We start from the raw sequence: 21,342 nt of genomic DNA on the forward strand, positions 1-21,342 counted from the left end.
TCTTAATCCTACGTTTATTGGCGGCTCTCACAGTCTGCGCCCTGTAACGGCAAAGTGCAGACCTGACCCTCCTCCAGGTGCGCTCACAACGTTGGACAAAAGCCTGAGCGGAGGGAACGCTGGACTCGGCGAGCTGGGACGAGAACAGAGGAGGCTGGTACCCAAGACTACTCTGAAACGGAGATAGCCCGGTAGCAGACGAAGGAAGCGAGTTGTGAGCGTACTCAGCCCAGGGGAGCTGTTCTGCCCAAGACGCAGGGTTTCGAAACGAAAGGCTGCGTAATATGCGACCAATCGACTGATTGGCCCTTTCTGCTTGACCGTTAGACTGGGGATGAAACCCGGAAGAGAGACTGACGGAAGCACCAATCAAACGACAGAACTCCCTCCAAAACTGTGACGTGAATTGCGGACCTCTGTCTGAAACGGCGTCTAACGGGAGGCCATGAATTCTGAACACATTCTCAATGATGATTTGTGCCGTCTCCTTAGCGGAAGGAAGCTTAGCGAGGGGAATGAAATGTGCCGCCTTAGAGAACCTATCGATAACCGTAAGAATCACAGTCTTCCCCGCAGACGAAGGCAGACCGGTAATAAAGTCTAAGGCGATGTGAGACCATGGTCGAGAAGGAATGGGAAGCGGTCTGAGACGACCGGCAGGAGGAGAGTTACCTGACTTAGTCTGCGCGCAGTCCGAGCAAGCAGCCACGAAACGGCGCGTGTCCCGCTCCTGAGTAGGCCACCAAAACCGCTGGCGAATAGAAGCAAGCGTACCCCGAACGCCGGGGTGGCCAGCTAACTTGGCAGAGTGAGCCCACTGAAGAACAGCCAGACGAGTAGAGACAGGAACGAACAGAAGGTTACTAGGACAAGCGCGCGGCGACGCAGTGTGAGTGAGTGCTTGCTTTACCTGTCTCTCAATTCCCCAGACAGTCAACCCGACAACACGCCCCTCAGGGAGAATCCCCTCGGGGTCGGTAGAAGCCACAGAAGAACTAAAGAGACGGGATAAGGCATCAGGCTTGGTGTTCTTATTTCCCGGACGATAGGAAATCACGAACTCGAAACGAGCGAAAAACAACGCCCAACGAGCCTGACGTGCATTAAGTCGTTTGGCAGAACGGATGTACTCAAGGTTCTTATGGTCAGTCCAAACGACAAAAGGAACGGTCGCCCCCTCCAACCACTGTCGCCATTCGCCTATGGCTAAGCGGATGGCGAGCAGTTCGCGGTTACCCACATCATAGTTGCGTTCCGATGGCGACAGGCGATGAGAAAAGTAAGCGCAAGGATGGACCTTATCATCAGACTGGGAGCGCTGAGACAGAATGGCTCCCACGCCCACCTCTGAAGCGTCAACCTCGACAATGAATTGTTTAGTGACGTCAGGAGTAACAAGGATAGGGGCGGATGTAAAACGCTTCTTGAGGAGATCAAAAGCTCCCTGGGCGGAACCGGACCACTTAAAGCAAGTCTTGACAGAAGTCAGAGCTGTGAGAGGGGCAGCCACTTGACCGAAACTACGAATGAAACGCCGATAGAAATTAGCGAAACCGAGAAAGCGCTGCAACTCGACACGTGACTTAGGAACGGGCCAATCGCTGACAGCCTGGACCTTAGCGGGATCCATCTGAATGCCTTCAGCGGAAATAACAGAACCGAGAAATGTGACAGAGGAGACATGAAAGGCGCACTTCTCAGCCTTCACGTAGAGACAATTCTCTAAAAGGCGCTGGAGTACACGTCGAACGTGCTGAACATGAATCTCGAGTGACGGTGAAAAAATCAGGATATCGTCAAGGTAAACGAAAACAAAAATGTTCAGCATGTCTCTCAGTACATCATTAACTAATGCCTGAAAGACAGCTGGAGCATTAGCGAGACCGAACGGCAGAACCCGGTATTCAAAATGCCCTAACGGAGTGTTAAACGCCGTTTTCCACTCGTCCCCCTCTCTGATGCGTACGAGATGGTAAGCGTTACGAAGGTCCAACTTAGTAAAGAACCTGGCTCCCTGCAAAATCTCGAAGGCTGACGACATAAGGGGAAGCGGATAACGATTCTTAACCGTTATGTCATTCAGCCCTCGATAATCCACGCAGGGGCGCAGAGTACCGTCCTTCTTCTTAACAAAGAAAAATCCCGCTCCGGCGGGAGAGGAAGAAGGCACCACGGTACCGGCGTTGAGAGAAACAGACAGATAATCCTCGAGAGCCTTACGTTCGGGAGCCGACAGAGAGTATAGTCTACCCCGAGGGGGAGTGGTCCCCGGAAGGAGATCAATACAACAATCATACGACCGGTGAGGAGGAAGGGAGCTGGCTCTGGACCGACTGAAGACCGTGCGCAGATCATGATATTCCTCCGGCACTCCTGTCAAATCACCAGGTTCCTCCTGAGTAGAGGGGACAGAAGACACAGGAGGGATAGCAGACATTAAACACTTCACATGACAAGAAACGTTCCAGGATAGGATAGAATTACTAGACCAATCAATAGAAGGATTATGACATACTAGCCAGGGATGACCCAAAACAACAGGTGTAAAAGGTGAACGAAAAATCAAAAAGGAAATGGTCTCACTGTGGTTACCAGATACTGTGAGGGTTAAAGGTAGTGTCTCACATCTGATACTGGGGAGAAGACTACCATCTAAGGCGAACATGGGCGTGGGCTTCCCTAACTGTCTGAGAGGAATGTCATGTTTCCGAGCCCATGCTTCGTCCATAAAACAACCCTCAGCCCCAGAGTCTATCAAGGCACTGCAGGAAGCAGCTGAACCGGTCCAGCGTAGATGGACCGACAAGGTAGTACAGGATCTTGATGGAGAGACAGGAGTAGTAGCGCTCACCAGTAGCCCTCCGCTTACTGATGAGCTCTGGCTTTTACTGGACATGACATGACAAAATGTCCCGCAGAACCGCAATAGAGGCAAAGGCGGTTGGTGATTCTCCGTTCCCTCTCCTTAGTCGAGATGCGAATACCTCCCAGCTGCATGGGCTCAGTCTCTGAGCCGGTGGGAGGAGATGGTTGAGATGCGGAGAGGGGAAACACCGTTAACGCGAGCTCTCTTCCACGAGCTCGGTGACGAAGATCTACCCGTCGTTCTATGCGGATGGCGAGTGCAATCAAAGAGTCCACGCTGGAGGGAACCTCCCGGGAGAGAATCTCATCCTTAACCTCAGCGTGGAGTCCCTCCAGAAAACGAGCGAGCAACGCCGGCTCGTTCCAGTCACTGGATGCAGCAAGAGTGCGAAACTCTATAGAGTAATCCGTTATGGATCGATCACCTTGACATAGGGAAGCCAGGGCCCTGGAAGCCTCTTTCCCAAAAACTGAACGATCAAAAACCCGTATCATCTCCTCTTTAAAGTTCTGATAAACGTTAGAACACTCAGCCCTTGCCTCCCAGATAGCTGTGCCCCACTCCCGAGCCCGACCAGTAAGGAGTGATATGACGTAAGCGATCCGAGCTCTCTCTCTTGAGTATGTGTTGGGCTGGAGAGAGAACACAATATCACACTGGGTGAGAAAGGAGCGACACTCAGTGGGCTGCCCAGAGTAAAATGGTGGGTTATTAACCCTAGGTTCCGGAGACTCGGAAGACCAGGAAGTAGCTGGTGGCACGAGACGAAGACTCTGAAACTGTCCTGAGAGATCGGAGACCTGAGCGGACAGGGTCTCAACGGCATGACGAGCAGCAGACAATTCCTGCTCGTGTCTGCCGAGCATTGCTCCCTGGATCTCGACGGCAGTGTTGCGAGAATCCGTAGTCGCTGGGTCCATTCTTGGTCGGATTCTTCTGTTGTGCTGCAGAATGAGGACCCAAAAGCGACGTAATAGTAACAGAGTCTTTATTCCAGAATAAAACAAATAATGATTCTCCTGGATACTATCCTCTCGTCAACAGAGAGGAACGACTGGAGACGCGACCACAGACTGCAGGTCGCTTCAGGAAGGCACTGGCCGTAGCTGACATTGACACCTGCTCACACGCAGCATCTGAAGAAGGCAAAGAACACGACAGGGCGGAACAAGGACACAGGAACAGCAAACGTCAAACAAGAATCCGACAAGGACAGAAGCGGAAAACAGAGGGAGAAATAGGGACTCTAATCAGAGGGCAAAATAGGGGACAGGTGTGAAAGAGTAAATGAGGTCGTTAGGAGAATGAGAAACAGCTGGGAGCAGGAACGGAACGATAGAGAGAGAGAAAGAGGGAAAGAACCTAATAAGACCAGCAGAGGGAAGCACAGGGACAAGACATGATGAAAGACAAAACATGACATACAATATCTTCTACATATGTAATCAAATACCATTTGGAAGAACATCTGTATTCCTTATCTGAGTGAGCATCATCAGTCATCGATTCATTTTCCAGACATACACTAAATACTATAATGTACGCACATCAGCTCGGTGACCATTTTATTCAAAATCAAACAATTGCACTGCACTGGCAACAAGAACAAGTTCTTACAGATGTGAGATCTTCATTTGATCACTCTGTTGTGGGAGAACATTTCTGCAATGCAGGACATTTTTAACTTGTAATGTATTTGAGGTTTAAAAAGGCTTCTGAAGTTTGTCATTTCCACTTTGGAAAAAACAAACATTTTTAGCTATCAACCTATACAAAAATGTCCATTAATTATGATCCACATTATAATTTACATTTCCTGTTGCTGCAGGATTATTTTCCTGCTGTAGCAAACTGCCTCAAATTAAGATTCTACATCTGTAGATGCACACAGAAGTTATGAAAGCACTTCTGAGAATGTTTTATTTTGTGTCCCTTTGTTACAAATTGTCAAATCAATTAGTCACCAAACAGAGCCATGACATGAGATTCCAGAACCATGTCTTAATCAAAGATGACAGGGTATATGGAGAATATCTACATTCAGCTATAAGCTGTCTCCACTTGTGGTTATAAGAGAATGCTCATCTTCTGGTACCTACCACAAGACAGAATGGGCCTGTCTATCCTAGTCTCTCAAGACAGAATGGGCCTGTCTATTCTAGTCTCTCAAGACAGAATGGGCCTGTCTATCCTAGTCTCTCAAGACAGAATGGGTCTGTCTATCCTAGTCTCTCAAGACAGAATGGGCCTGTCTATCCTAGTCTCTCAAGACAGAATGGGCCTGTCTATCCTAGTCTCACAAGACAGAATAGGTCTGTCTATCCAGTCTCACAAGACAGAATGGGTATGTCTATCCTAGTCTCTCAAGACAGAATGGGCCTGTCTATTCTAGTCTCTCAAGACAGAATGGGTCTGTCTATCCTAGTGTCGCAAGACAGAATGGGTCTGTCTATCCTAGTGTGGCTTGCCAGACTCCTGGTTCTTGGGAAGAGGCTATGTGAACAGTAGCTGGGCCTACCTCAGATGGTCCAGAAGGTAAGCCTGGCAAGTTTAGTTATTCCGGCATGTGCTCTCTTCTCTCCTCTCCTCAGGGTCATTTAATGATTGAAATGGATTGCATTGAAAAATCTTAGGATAAATTCATAGAGATGAAACCTGAGATGTAAATGTAAGATCTTGTTTTTTACTCCATTTATGGCTGACTGCACTATCCTTTCCTAAAGGACAGAATAGTGGCGTTCTGGGGAAGTGAGCGTGAAATATTGTGTCAGTTGATGGAATGCTGGGCTCTAGTAAATAAACATACAGATAGATGTAGGATGTTAATTTGAGCCAGTTTGCTACAGCAGGAAAATAATCCTGAAGCAACAGGAAATATGAATTATGTGGTTTATAATTAATGGACAATTTTGTAGGGGTTGATACGTTTTTCATGAGGGAAAATCATCTAGTGAAAAAGTGAAAATTACAAACTTCAGAAGCCTTTTTAAACCTCAAATACACTACAAGTTTAAAATATTCTGCATTGCAGGAAAGTTATCCTGCAACAGGGTGATCAAAATAAGATCCTACATCTGTAGTCTGTGGTGTAGACCTGGGTTCAAATACTATTTGAAATATTTCAAATACGATGAGCGTTTCTTCTAGCTTACCAAGAGTACCAGATGGGCAGGGTTTGCAGTTTTGGGACTATTCTATTGGACATCTAAAGTACTTGAAATTATAAATAGTACTTAAATCCAGGTCTGCAGTAGTGCTGTCTCTTCTTTAGAGGGGACTTCTTCACCTGTGTAATTCATTGTATCTGTTATGTGATTTACCGAATGGAGCCCAGACAGGGGGCTTTATCGTTTCCTTGCCTGTTAAATGAATTCCAAATGGCACCCTGCCCAGGTATTTGTCAAGAGCTTTTGTTATCACTGACAACCACAACCCTTCTTTATATAAATATAAATCAGCCGAAACAATCGCCGAGCCCGACGCAGCGTAACCTTTTGAAATATCACACTGGCCATCAGTTTTTGAAACAGATCATTTACCCCAAAGACATGAAATAATGCATGCATAAGTTATCTAAAAGAAACAAAGTATTTCCCATGTAGCCTACCTTATAGTTCCATGAATATCTGAAAGAAACGCAGGAACAAAGTCAAACCAAGACTGCCACCTCCTATACAAAAGTAGAGCAGCTGTAAGTAAAGAATACAGCAATGTATTTACATAGTAATAACACTGTAATATGTCCCTCATGGTTAGTACACAGCATTTCTATATATTGTAATGATTATTGCATGCTTAATCTCTAAAAGTCTAAACCGCTGATGGAGGGGTTCCTCTAAGCTAACTTTTGGAATTGTTTTAAGATGGTCATACTGTAAGGGGTGCGTACTGGCGGCAGAGAAGTCAGGTGCAGGAGAGCAAAAACTGTGTTACAACGGCGCAGTTTAATAATAAAAATCACCATAAACAAAACAATCAAATATAATGGGTACAAAACCCGTCGCACACCAGACATAACGTGCATAAGCACTTACAATAAACAATTCCGGACAAGGACATGGGGGGAACAGAGGGTTAAATACACAACATGTAATGATGAAATTGAAACCAGGTGTGTGGGAAGACAAGACAAAACAAATGGAAAATGAAAAGTGGATCAATGATGGCTAGAAGACCCGCGACGCCGACCGCCGAACGCCGCCCGAACAAGGAGAGGAACCAACTTCAGCGGAAGTCGTGACACATACAATGGATCATTTAGCTATTTGATATAACATTTTAGGACCCCTTTAGGTATCAAAAAGAAAGTAAAAATTTGATAAAATATTGAATTTGACCTTTACTACTATAGCCCATAGAAACGCATTGAATAACACATTTATGACAAAAAAAATACAATAAAAAAGTAATCATAAGGAATAAGGTTTTGAAGTCTGTCCTTTATCTAGGAGATACAATAAAGTTGAAGAATTTTTTTTTTTGTGGGGGACACATATTTGACCCCTTATTTTTGGGGGGCACAAAACTACCTACATGCTTCCATTACATTTTCTAATGGTACTGGTTACCTTCAGATGATCCCCACAAGAGCAAAACGGAGAAAACCATTGTGTTTGTGAGAGTCTCATCTTTCCATAGAATGGTCATATTAGTTTGAGATGTCTCATGGTCTCACAAACACCACAGTGTCCGTAAAATGTATGTAGTATGTATAAGCTGGAAGTGGAAACCTAAGTGTTGTGTCCATTAGTTTACTCCAAATAGGGGAGGGGTGGTAAGGTTAGGGGAAAATAGTAAAGGAAAATATATTTAAAAAAAATATATACATTACCAGTCAAAAGTTTGGACACACCGACTCATTCAAGGGGTTGTCTTTATTTTTACTATTTTCTGCAATGTAGAATCATAGTGAAGACATCAAAACTATGAAATAACATATGGAACCAAAAAAGTGTTAAACAAATCAAAGTATATTTTATATACTTCAAAGTAGCCACCCTTTGCCTTGATGACAGCTTTGGACACTTTTGGCATTATCTCAACCAGCTTCATGAGGAATGCTTTTCCAACAGTCTTGAAGGAGTTCCCACATATGCTGAGCACTTGTTGGCTGCTTTTCCTTCACTCTGCGGTCCAACTCATCTCATACCATCTCAATTGGGTTGAGGTCGGTGTGATTGTGGAGTCCACGTCATCTGATGCAGCACTAAATCACTCTCCTTGGTCAAATAGCCCATACACAGCCTGGAGGTGTGTTTTGGATCATTGTCCTGTTGAAAAACAAATGATAGTCCCACTAAGCCCAAACCAGATGGGATGGCATATCGCTGCAGAATGCTGTAGTAGCCATGCTGGTTAAGAGTGCCTTAGATTCTAAATAAATCACTGACAGTGTCACCAGCAAAGCACCCCTACACCATCACACCTCCATGTGTAGCCTGGCAAAATTAAACCCAGCACAGGATACAAACTATTTTTTTTAAATTTTATTCTTTTGAAGCTTACATTTAAAAAAGGATAATGTAGAAGGGAAATCACCACAAGATGATGTCACCATAAAGTACATTTCAGTCTAAATCACAATCAAGAGATATAAATCTGTTAGTGAAGTGCATAAAAACAATCTGAGTACAATAAGTACAAAGTGAAATGCCTAAACGGTAGTGTCTCTGAGTTATACAGAAAAACATAAGAAGAGACCACAATCCTCACTGAATGGACTTTCTAACATTTCAAATATCTGGGTACAAGATGTCCATAAATAAAATGACATTGTGCATGAAAAACAAAAATAAAATTTGTCATAAAACAATAGGAATAATTAAATCAAATCAAACTAAATCAAATTTTATTTGTCACATACACATGGTTAGCAGATGTTAATGCGAGTGTAGCGAAATGCTTGTGCTTCTAGTTCCGACAATGCAGTAATAACCAACGAGTAATCTAACCTAACAATTCCACAACTACTACCTTATACACACAAGTGTAAAGGGATAAAGAATATGTACATAAACATATATGAATGAGTGATGGTACAGAACGGCATAGGCAAGATGCAGTAGATGGTATAGAGTACAGTATATACATATGAGATGAGTAATGTAGGGTATATAAACATAAAGTGGCATAGTTTAAAGTGGCTAGTGATACATGTATTACATAAAGATGGCAAGATGCAGTAGATGATATAGAGTACAGTATATACATATACATCTGAGATGAGTAATGTAGGGTATGTAAACATTATATTAAGTGGCATTGTTTAAAGTGGCTAGTGATACATTTTTACATACATTTCCATCAATTCCCATTATTAAAGTGGCTGGAGTTGAATCGGGTGGTGTAGGTTTCCTGGAGGGCAGGTAGTTTGCCCCCGGTGATGCGTTGTGCAGACCTCACTACCCGCCTACGGTTGTGGGCGGAGCAGTTGCCGTACCAGGCGGTGATACAGCCCGACAGGATGCTCTCGATTGTGCATCTGTAGAAGTTTGTGAGTGCTTTTGGTGACAAGCTTGGTGACAAGCCGAATAATTACAAACACACTGTCCAGGTGATGCCCTAACCCCACACGGAACAGTAGATCCTCATAACTCCCATACTGCACTGGGGGAAATGTCATATCAACAGATAAGTTACAATTCAAAAATGAAACAAAATACAACACCCTGAAGCTTTACACGAAATAGAATGTCATTCTGATAATTACTCACACTACAAATAATGTTGTCATCAACTCCACAATGTGGTTCTGAGAGCACTGGTATTCAGCTAGCAAGGAGCAAACATCCTCATGTCAATCTGAAAGTATCAACAGGCTAACATGACCATCTGACATAAATATTACAAAATAACTCTTATACACTGCAGATTATGCAAAATATGATATATTCCGGTACAAGAGTAAGATAAAAAGTATTATTTACCCATCCCAAGTAACGTTGGACCCACAATGGATTTCAACAGCTCTCCAGTGTAATTGCTTGCTCTCGCTCTTACACACTACACATGCACAATCCAATAAACACTTGCACACATTATTCATGTTTCTCTTAAAGGGACAGTGCCATTTAGTGGACATAAATGAATACAGCTATGCACTTTTACCACCTGGTAACACAAGCTTCACGGTGGGAACCACATATGCAGAGATCATCCGTTGAGATCAAAATCTCAAATTTGGACTCATCAGATCAAAGGACAGATTTCCACCGGTCTAATATCTATTGCTCATGTTTCTTGGCGAAAGCAAGTGTCTTTTTATTGTTGTCCTTTAGTCGTGGTTTCTTTGCAGCAATTCAACCATGAAGGCCTGATTCACGCAGTCTCCTCTAAACAGTTGTTGTTGAGATGTTAACTCTTCAGCAGAGGTAACTCTGGGTCTTCCTTTCCTGTGGTGGTCCTCATGAGAGCCAGTTTCATCATAGCGCTTGATGGTTTTTGCGACTGCACTTGAAGAAACTTTCAAAGTTCTTGAAATGTTCCAGATTGACTGACCTTCATGTCTTAAAGTAATGATGGACTGTCGTTTCTCTTTGCTTATTTGAGCTGTTCTTGCCATAATATGGACTTTGTCTTTCACCAAATAGGGCTATCTTCTGTATACCACCCCTACCTTGTCAGAACACAACTGATTGGCTCAAATGCAGTAAGAAGGAAATAAATTCCACAAATTAACTTTTAACAAGGCACACCTGTTAATTGAAATGCATTCCAGGTGACTACCTCATGAAGCTGGTTGAGAGAATGCCAAGAGTGTGCAAAGCTGTCACCAAGGCAAAGGGTGGCTACTTTGAAGAATCTCAAATATAACATATACTTTGATTTGTTTAACACTTTCTTGGTTACTACAAGATTCCATATGTGTTATTTCATAGTATTGATGTCTTCACCATTATTCTACAATGTAGAAAATAGTAAAAATAAAGGAAAACCCTTGAATGAGTAGGTGTGTCCAAACTTTTGATTGGTACTGTATGTATTTAAAATAAAAATATTTGTGCGATTGGAAATGATGCAGACAATTACATTGATGGAAGCTACAATCTATCTGCAAAATTAAAGCTGATATACCCTCTAAAAACATAGGCGGATGTGGTGGATTGAGACGCAGCCCATGCAAAGAAAATTATATATCTAGCTTAAACTGCCATATTTTGATGGGGATTCTTTTTCATGTGTTACTTAGATTGACATACTGGTTCGTCAATTAACTCTTAAGGATGTTTAAGGAGCCCAAAAATCCAATGCGTTTGCATTATGCACCTTACGGTAACTGGGCTTTGATCACATAGTACAAACAAACAAACTAACATCTAATCACCACCGGTAATGTATTCGCCCGCGAACAATCCAGGGACAGAATGACTTATGACAGGTGTTGTTGTGGAATGCCATACTATAATTCCACAGTTCTAGAATGCAGCCCTGGGCAGGGAATCCATCAATCAGCCTTTCCTTCCAGTTGCATCATATGGAATCCTGATGACGACACCAAACAGAGACCCGTGGGTGGGTGGTGCTGGACAATCCCTGGACCGGGGACCGACAGAGTCTCCCTTGATCCTCTTTAACTCATCCAACTACACAATGTTATGTAAGAGGTGATTCTCTTCTTTTTCTTTCAACTCTTTTATTATGTAGAATCAAAGAGTGGATGAGAAACTATTTCAATATGCACAACAGAGACTGGGGAGCATGTTCTCGTTTGAGTGAGTGATTGGACCACATTTCAAGCACCAAAGAAGAAACCAAAGACAATTATGCATAATTCAATTTTAAAAGCTCTCCCGTTTGCCAACTACACACTCCAACAAGCCCAAGGGTCTTTCTGGAAAACTCCCCATCAAACAAAGAGAATATAATCCCACTTTACAGTCTGGGCTGCATGCAAGTTTGAATTTCATCTGCAGCTAAATCAGAGTGAATGTAAAACCAAACAGAATGCTAAGAATGAACAAACTGACAACGGCGGAGTGGACTAGATGGGATACATTATTCAGTGAGACAGACGGACAGTCGATGTCTTGATAGGCATTTATCAAGTTGTTCAGAAGAGTCTCTCTGTCTCTGTCTCTGTCTCTCTCCCTCTCTCTCTCTCGATCTCTCTGTCTTTTTCTCCCTGCCTCACGGCAATGGGGCTTGTTAGAGTTTATTGTGAGGCTCTGTTTTGAATTATCCCCAATGAGGACATGGCATACTGGATAAAGATCTCCTAATCAGTGTTGGGGAAGCTACTCTGAAAATATAGTTTACCAAGCTACCAATTACTTCACACTGGAATAAGTTAAGCTACACTAAAGCTACCCTTATAATTTTTTAAAAACTTAACTAAAGTTTACTACATCCAAACTATTTTGTGAACAATTATGGGCCAGCGTCCCACTTGGCCAATAGCCAGGGAAAATGTAGAGCGCCAAATTCAAAAAAATGATATAAAATCAAACTTTTATTAAATCACACATATAAGATACCAAATTAAAACTACACTCGTTGTGAATCCAGCCAACATGTCAGATTTCAAAAAGGCTTTTCGGCGAAAGCATAAGATGCTATTATCTGATGATAGCACAACAGTAAACAAAGAGAGTGTAGCATATTTCAACCCTGCAGGCGCAACACAAAACACAGAAATAAAATATAAATCATGCCTTACCTTTGACGAATTTCTTTTGTTGGCACTCCAAAATGTCCCATAAACATCACAAATGGTCCATTTGTCCATATATGTCCAAAAGGTCCATTTATTTGGCGCGTTTGATCCAGAAAAAAAACAGCTTCCAATTTGCGCAACGTCACTACAAAATATCTCAAACATTACCTCTAAACTTTGCCAAAACATTTCAAACTACTTTTGTAATACAACTTAAGGTATTTGTAAACGTTAATAATCGATCAAATTAAAGACAGGTCTATCTGTTTTCAATACAGGATGACAACAAACTAACAATACTTTTCTAGTCTTGCGCAACTCTCAAACAGTACACATAACGTTACACTGATTCCAGATGGCCGTACTTCTTCATTGCACAAAGGAATAACCTCAACCTATTTCCAAAGACTGGTGACATCCAGTGGAAGCGGTAGGAACTGAAAACAGGTTGATTAGAAACCTAGTATCCCAATGAAAATTCATTGAACAGACGGTGACCTAAAAAAAAAACTAAATCTGAATGGTTAGTCCTCTGGGTTTTGCCTGCTACATAAGTTCTGTGATACTCACAGACATGATTCAAACAGTTTTAGAAACGTCAGAGAGTTCTCTACAAGGCTGTGAAAGTATCCAGGAACCCAAATTATTTGGGTGGATCCCATCCTAATAAAACAAGCTTTGTTTCCAGAAGGTATCACAATTGTCAATAAATGTTACATCCACAGAGCTGCAATAGTCTTGTAGCCAGTTATAGAGGGCTAAAAGTCTGCTGAAATGTTCCATGCCACGATTTAGGGAGGGCAGAGGGCCAGATATTATGGGGCGTTTGATGGTGCCAAGCAGTGACACAATCAGTTCTTTAAAATCCATCTTCAGCTGTTCTGAGATGCCCTTCATAATGTCACTGAATCCCACATTAACTATAATAGACTCAATTTCTTGATGCTGGTTTAAAATGTTTGGGAGCAGCTTATCTTCACTAGGTTATCATTCGGAATTTTGGATGAAAAGCGTGCCCAAATTAAACTGCCTGCTACTTAGGCCCAGAAGCTAGGATATGCATGTAATTAGTAGATTTGGATAGAAAACACTCTAAAGTTTCCAAAACTGTTAAAATAAAGTCTGTGAGTATAACAAAACTGATATGGCAGGCGAAAACCTGAGGAAAATCCAACCAGGAAGTACTATTATTTTGAAAGGCTGTTTTTCCATTGAAAGCCTATCCACCATACAAAGACTTAGGACCCAGTTCACGATATATATGGCTTCCTCTACATATGGCCAGTCTTTAGGCATTGTTTCAGGCTTTTACTCTGAAAAATGAGGGAGATACAGCACTGTCAATGAGAGACAAGTGGAAATTTCTAGACATGAGTCCTGCGCATGATCGGGAGTGCGCCTTTCTTGTTTCTCCTTTTCTATTGACGAAGCTTTTGTCCGGTTGAAATATTATTGATTATTTATGACAAAAACAACCTGAGGATTGATTTTAAACATCGTTTGACATGTTTCTACTAATTTGTATTGTACTTTTTTGACTTTTCGTCTTGATGTTGAGAGCGCCCATTGTGCCTTTGGATTTCTGAACTAAACGCACCAACAAAACTGAGGTTTTTGGACATAAAGAGGGACATTATCGAACAAAACATACATGTATTGTGTAACATGAAGTCCTATGAGTGCCATCTGATGAAGATCAAAGGTTAGTGATTAAATTACTCGCTGTTTCTGACTTTTGTGAGCCCTCTCCTTGGCTTGAAAATGGCTGTATGGTTTTCTGTGACTAGGCGCTGACCTAACATAATCGCATGGTGTGCTTTCTCCGTAAAGCCTTTTTGAAATCGGACACTGTGGTTGGATTTACAAGAAGTTTATCTTTAAAATAGTGTGTAATACTTGTATGTTTGAGGAATTTTAATTTTGGGATTTCTGTTGTTTTGAATTTGGCGCCCTGCAATTTCACTGGCTGTTGTCGAGGTGGGACGCTAGCGTACCACTTGTACCAGAGAGGTTATTGATGTCCTGTGCTCATGCTCCTAGTTAGCACAAAGGTTTTGCTGCAGGGACTAAGACATTTCTCACCATTGAACTGCCCAATACAATGGCTGGAGAAAGGAATGGAGAAATCCGCTTATTCCTACCCCTCACACAATTTGTTGAACCTGAGGGAACACACTTAATGTGCTGTGAAAAGTGTTGTGAAATGTAATGTCACGTAATACTTTTAATTGTATATCACTGCCACAATGTTGCTGGACTCCAGGAAGAGTAGGTGCTGCCAGGAGTTCCTTAATAATGGGGATGCTTAATAAATACAAATACAAATTGACCTTGACTAATGTGAGAGAAACAGGGAAGAATGGCAAATGGTACCCTATTCCCTATTTAGGACACTACTTTTGACCAGGGCCCATACGGCTCTGATCAAAAGTAGTGCACTATGTAGGGAATTGGGTGCCGTTTGGGACGCAGTACAGACTTCGTAGGAGGTGTTTTGGAATTCATGTATTCGCCTCTGGAGGAGTTTGGTGCAGAGATGCAAGGGTTGTGTTTGTGAAAATGACTGCATGCCGAGAGAAGAGAGAGAGAGAGAAGAGAGAGAGAGAGAGAGAGAGACAGAGAGACAGAGAGACAGAGAGACAGAGCCAGAGCCAGTCAGGCCCGGTCAGGACTACTGCTTATCCAGACAGGTGAAAGGGGTACACACACAAAAAAACACTATAGAAATGGTTGCCAACACCACAACCACAGCAACAGACTGACTGACAGGCAAATAAGTTGAACTGGGAGTTTTGAGCTCTCTCCATTTGATTTTCTCTCAGTATGAGTACTGCATTCTAGTCTCTCTGTTTATTGCACATCAAAGCTACAGTTTACATAACACAAATGAATGCCGTAGGCACCACCACATTACAAACAGCGATGGAATTTATCTCCACGATACACTGATAGTCCCTTCGACATATCCCCTTATGATCTGGATCCTGGAGCATTTGGTACCCTGATCCGCCTTATAAAGCATGTGTGAAAAGCATGACTGACATGAATCCTGGACCTGCGTGAGTAGCGGGTTCAAGATCCAGGACCAGAGTACCAGGTATTGTGATGCGGCAGAGCGAGTTTCGTGGAACTTTTTTGCCCATTGTAAATACGCTGGCTAGATAACGGCACCCTGGAACTGTTATTTTTCATTTCTTGAGAAAGCAAAACGTATTCTGTAGAATTCTCACAAACTTTCCAGGAAACCGGGTACCAAATTTAATATGTGAATATTCCCTTAGAGTGGTTAGATTGGGCATTACAACACATTGTTATTCACCACTGTGAGGTCATCCATGGTCTCGTAATAACTCTGTCTGTCAGAGGAAGGCCCAAAAAAGTGTCAAAGACTCCAGTCAGCCAAGTCATTGACTGTTCTCTCTGCTACCGCTCAGCAAGTCTAGGACTAAAAGGCTCCTTGACAGCTTCTACCCCCAAGCCATAAGACTGCTGAACAATTAGTTAAATGGCCACCTGGACTATTTACACTGTTATATTTGGCACATGTGATAAATAACATGGGATTTGATTTGATTTGAACATCCTTTAACTGAGAGAGTAGAATCTTTCCCAAATAGCACTCTTAAAATCAAATCAAATTGTCACACGCGCCGAATACAACAGGTGTAGACCTTACACTGAAATGCTTACTTACAAGTCCTTAACCAACGATACTTTAAGAAAAATAAGTGTGAAGAAAGTATTTACTAAAATAGAATGAAGTTAAAAAAATAATATATATATATAAAAAAGGAAGAAAATATAAAAATAACAAATAATTAAAGAGCAAAAATAAAATAACAGTAACAAGGCTATATACAGGGGGTACCGATACAGAGTCAATGTGCGGGGCACATAATATGTACATGTAGGTGAGATACTCAACAGAGAGTAGCAGCAGTGTAAAAATGGGGGTGAGGTGAGGTCAATGAAAATAGTCTGGGTAGCCTTTTGATTAGCTGTTCAGGAGTCTTATGGGTTCGGTAGAAGCTGTATGTCTGTGTAGAAGCTGTTAAGAAGCCTTTTGGACCTAGACTTGGCGCTCCGGTACCGCTTGCCGTGCGGCAGCATAGAGAACAGTCTATGACTAGGGTGGCTTGAGTTTTTGGCAATTTTTAGGGCCTTCGTCTGACAAATTAAAAAAAAAAAAAAAATTACAGAGCAAAAATAAAATAACAGTAATGAGGCTATATACAGGGGGCACCAGTACAGAGTCAATGTGCGGGGGCAAAAGTTAGTCAAGGTAATTAAGGTACTATGTACATGTAGGTAAAGTGACGATTCATAGATACTAAACAGAGAGTAACAGTAGCGTAAAAATGGGGGTGAGGGGGGGTCAATGAAAATAGTCTGGGTAGCCTTATGATTAGCTGTTCAGGAGTCTTATGGGTTCGGGGTAGAAGCTGTTAAGAAGCCTTTTGGACCTAAACTTGGCGCTCCGGTACCGCTTGCCGTGTGGTAGCATAGAGAACAGTCTATGACTAGTGTGGCTGGAGTCTTTGGCAATTTGTAGGGCCTTTGTCTGACACCGCCTGTTGTAGAGGTCCTGGATGGCAGGAAGCTTGGCCCCAGTGATGCACTGGGCCGTACACACTACCCTCTGTAGCGTCTTACGGTCGGAGGCCGAGCAGTTATCATACCAGGCGGTGATGCAACCAGTCAGGATGCTCTTGATGATGCAGCTGTAGAACTTTTTGAGGATCTGAGGACCCATGCCAAATATTTTCAGTCTCCTGAGGGGGAATAGGCATTGTCATGCCATCTTCACCACTGTCTTGGTGTGTTTGGACCATAATAGTTTGTTAGTGATGTGGACACCAAGGAACTTGAAGCTCTCAACCTGCTCCACTAAAGCCCTGTCGATGAGAACGGGGGTGCATGCTCTGCCCTCCTTCTCCTGTAGTCCATGATCATTTCCTTTGTCTTGATCACATTGAGGGAGCGGTTGTTGTCCTGGCACCACATTGCCAGGTCTCTGACCTCCTCCCTATAGGCTGTCTCATCTTTGTCATTGATCCCTATATAGTACACTACTGTTGACAAGAGCCATACAAGGAATAGGGTACCATTTGGACTGCTGCCTCTATAACTCTGCCTGTCAGACAGAATTACACTCATCTGCCATTATCCAAGCCTATCTAAATGTCTGTTTAACCTCTGGACCTGGCAAGGGGCTATTATTACATTCAAGCCCTCCCCGGAAACTTCCCTGGGACACACGCATACACACAAACACACACGCACAGACATACACACACGCCTCATTGTGTGCTCTTGTTAGCAGGAAATGTGCTCATAAACTCTCAGCCTCCACGCTGTGTTTGTGCCCTGATTAATAGTGTCAGTTACTTCCAGGGCCAGGAGAAAACTGTTTGTGTGTGCGCACATGGGCAGAAGGTGAGTTGAATCTCTGCAAAACAGGAGATCTTGCCCTACCATTAGTCTGTCCCTCTGACTAAACCAACATTAATGGAGGAAGTGTGTGTGTGTGTGTGTGTGTGTGTGTGTGTGTGTGTGTGTGTGTGTGTGTGTGTGTGTGTGTGTGTGTGTGTGTGTGTGTGTGTGTGTGTGTGTGTGTGTGTGTGTGTGTGGCGGCCATATTCATTCATACATGATTGATTTCAAGGAATTCAAGGAGAAGTAAAAACATCACCCCTCTTGTGATCAGCAAAATATGATTTACATTGCGCAAAGAAACTCATCAGCAAATTCATTCATTGTCTAGCTGCAGAGAGTTTGAACTTACCCCTGAAGCTGCAATTATTCAGTTTGATTAAAAAGCCCCCCTGTTCTTCGCAATGTAAGATTTTAATGGCCCATGTTGTCAACATTTCATCAGAAATGTTTTTGCATTGTTTTACTGGAAGAGGATTAGCTTATGCTTACAAATACTGACAGAATAACACAGATGGATTTAGTATTTTGTCATTTAACAGCATAGAGGTGAAGTCTCTCATGATTTGCTGTTCATGCATCCTGCAGTTGGTGCTGACGATAATCTGAATGTTAGTTTAACTACAGCCACTAGCCAGTTAAAATTACACCCTAGTCCACGCTATATCCCCCTCTCACAAAATACTATTGTCCGATCAGTCATTTCAACAGCACATTTTCCACAGAATAAACATTGGAAAACTAATCTGCATTTTACCACGCTGTCCAAGGAATGGTCTAGAAACGATTTCGAGATAAGAGACTTTGAGAATTAATCTCAAATTCCCCCCGACACACAGCTCATCACAATACATCGTAATTAAGAGACATTGACTGCTGTTATAATTACTTCCTCAAATGAGAGAGGTTCAGTCTATTAACTAGCAGACTGAGTGGTCGGGAACGGCTCTGGAGAACAAAGCTGGATGTTGTGTGACAGTTGTCGCTCACCGGAGAGTCGGAGTGTTATTCTCACCCCATTATCGAGCTGGATCCGTCATATTCACCATCTCAGTCCCAGCTTCCTGTAAGTCACACTGTGTGAGAACAAGAGACGAATTGGTGGTTGAGCTCATTAAAAACGACTGTGTGACTATGACTAATAACACAGCTAACCAAACAGACGTTCTTACCCAGTCATACGCTGTGACAACTATTGGCATGGAAGCATCCATTGATGGCATAGCCAGGTGTTGCAGGAAGGCCAAAATGATCATCAGGGTTCTCAGCCACCAAGCCATGGCCTGTTCTCCCTGCTTACATCACATTGAATAGCCACCACTAGTCACCACTAATAACCACCTGTTCCCCTGTTCCCCCAATGGACATTTATCATTGTAAATAGGTATTTACTACCTGATTCTTAAGTAGATTTGATGGGCCCATGCTGTCCTTGTTTTTATCTCACATCAATTTTCTACATTTTCTCAAACTTTTTCCCTTTTTTTCTGACGTGTTTATTCACAGAAGCCTTTTATTTATTTGCTGATGATAACACAATGATGATAGAGCACTGAAGTGCTACAGTTCTACGGGGCCAATTTCAAGCCATATGTATCGAATTTAAAATAAAATAAATCGTAAACATGAAAATAAAGTTGAAAATGTAATCATGATATTTTCGAGGGAGGGTTAAATAATGGATGTTGAAATCAAAAAACAAGCAATCAAATGATGATATACAGGCTTTTTCTCTATTGGCTACTTAATCAGAAGGTCTGACTTCACCACTATATGCAAAATCTTTCCCTGTACCTGCATGTTCTAAACATGGTGAACCAGTTACCAAAACCTGTGCCGAACTTTGAGCAACAGGTAAGTCATATGTTTACCAAAGTAGTTACATGGATTGTCATTAAATGTATTAGATAGACATGCTTCTAATGTCCGTACATCATTGACCCGTGACAATTTTGAAGTACGTTAGCTTATTTGGCAGGCTTTGGTGTCAGACTAGCTAGCCAAATGGAAATGGAATGAATCGCAGACCGCATGCCTGTAACGTTACAGCTACCCACTGTCAACCGTAGTGAAAGGTTTGTCCGTATGTTTGCCCAGAATAAATGAATGAGTGAGTGAATGAGCGTGAGTGAGTGAGTGAGTGAGTGAGTGAGTGAGTGAGTGAGTGAGTGAGTGAGTGAGTGAGTGAGTGAGTGAGTGAGTGAGTGAGTGAGTGAGTGAGTGAGAGAGTGAGTGAGTGAGAGAGTGAGTGAGTGAGAGAGTGAGTGCGTGCGCGCACGTATGAGAGAGTGAGATAAAACAGAAACAACCCTAAATAGCTATTCCCATAACAATACCTGAAGCCTAGACCCAATCTTTCCTGATACCAGCTGGATGGTTGACATCATTTCAAATGACAATTTTCCACATTTCAAATTACCGTCGTCACAGGCGATAGGGAGCCACATTATGGAGATGATCCTGTACAGGTTGAGTTCCAACACCTTCCTCTAGATCTTGTTTACTTACAGTTTATCTGCACCAACAAGATTATATTTAGCAGCTCACTAGCAATTCAAGTAGACTTGCCTCAAGAGGTAGTGCAGGGTCTGTGTAGCCTAGTCAGTGCTGAAATGGAAGAAAGATGTGCCCCATCAATTGTTGTTGATGAGTTGGGTGAAATGGATCTGCCTGTACCTTGCATCGCCAAACTGCTTGGCATCTCAACACAAACTGTTCAACGCAGAATGTAGGAATACAGTATCGCGGTGGGGGGAACATACAACCAAATGACAGATGAGGAGCTGGGCAATGTGGTGGCCACAATTATGACAAGTTTACCACAATTAAGCTACAGGATGGTGAGAGGATGTCTGAAAGCACTAGGTCATCGAGTCCAGTGGATTTGAGTGTGGGACTTAATGCATCGTGTCGATGCTGCAGGAATACAGGAAATATTGGCACAACTTGGATGTGTTGTCAGAAGAACATACTCTGTTTGGGGTCCTCTTTCCTTCATACATGTGGACACCAACCACAAATTGATCAGGTAAACTTAGACCATCTTAATCTTAGGCGTACACATTTAGTCAAAGACCTCATTGCCCATTCAATGCTGCGTCTTTTATATTTCACCACAAGATGGCTGATTTGGCAAGTATACAAAACTGTCTTTCAACAGATATGGTTTTGTAATATTTGGTGGCATAGACGGCTTCTCAAGAAAGGTAGCCGATTGATGTAGAGAAGCATGACTTTCCATTAAGGTAACAGCATCATTCCCTCAGTAGTGCTGTGTGGAATCAGGCATTTGTTTGTATATGGACACTGTTGGTTGCTTTGTATTTGGTCTCGAATCAGACCATATGCCAGGTCTGACTGAGGCCTTGTCTATCAAGACAAATACATATTT

The sequence above is a fragment of the Salvelinus namaycush genome, chromosome 18 (genome assembly GCF_016432855.1).
Source record: "Salvelinus namaycush isolate Seneca chromosome 18, SaNama_1.0, whole genome shotgun sequence".
Taxonomy (NCBI): Eukaryota; Metazoa; Chordata; class Actinopteri; order Salmoniformes; family Salmonidae; genus Salvelinus; species Salvelinus namaycush.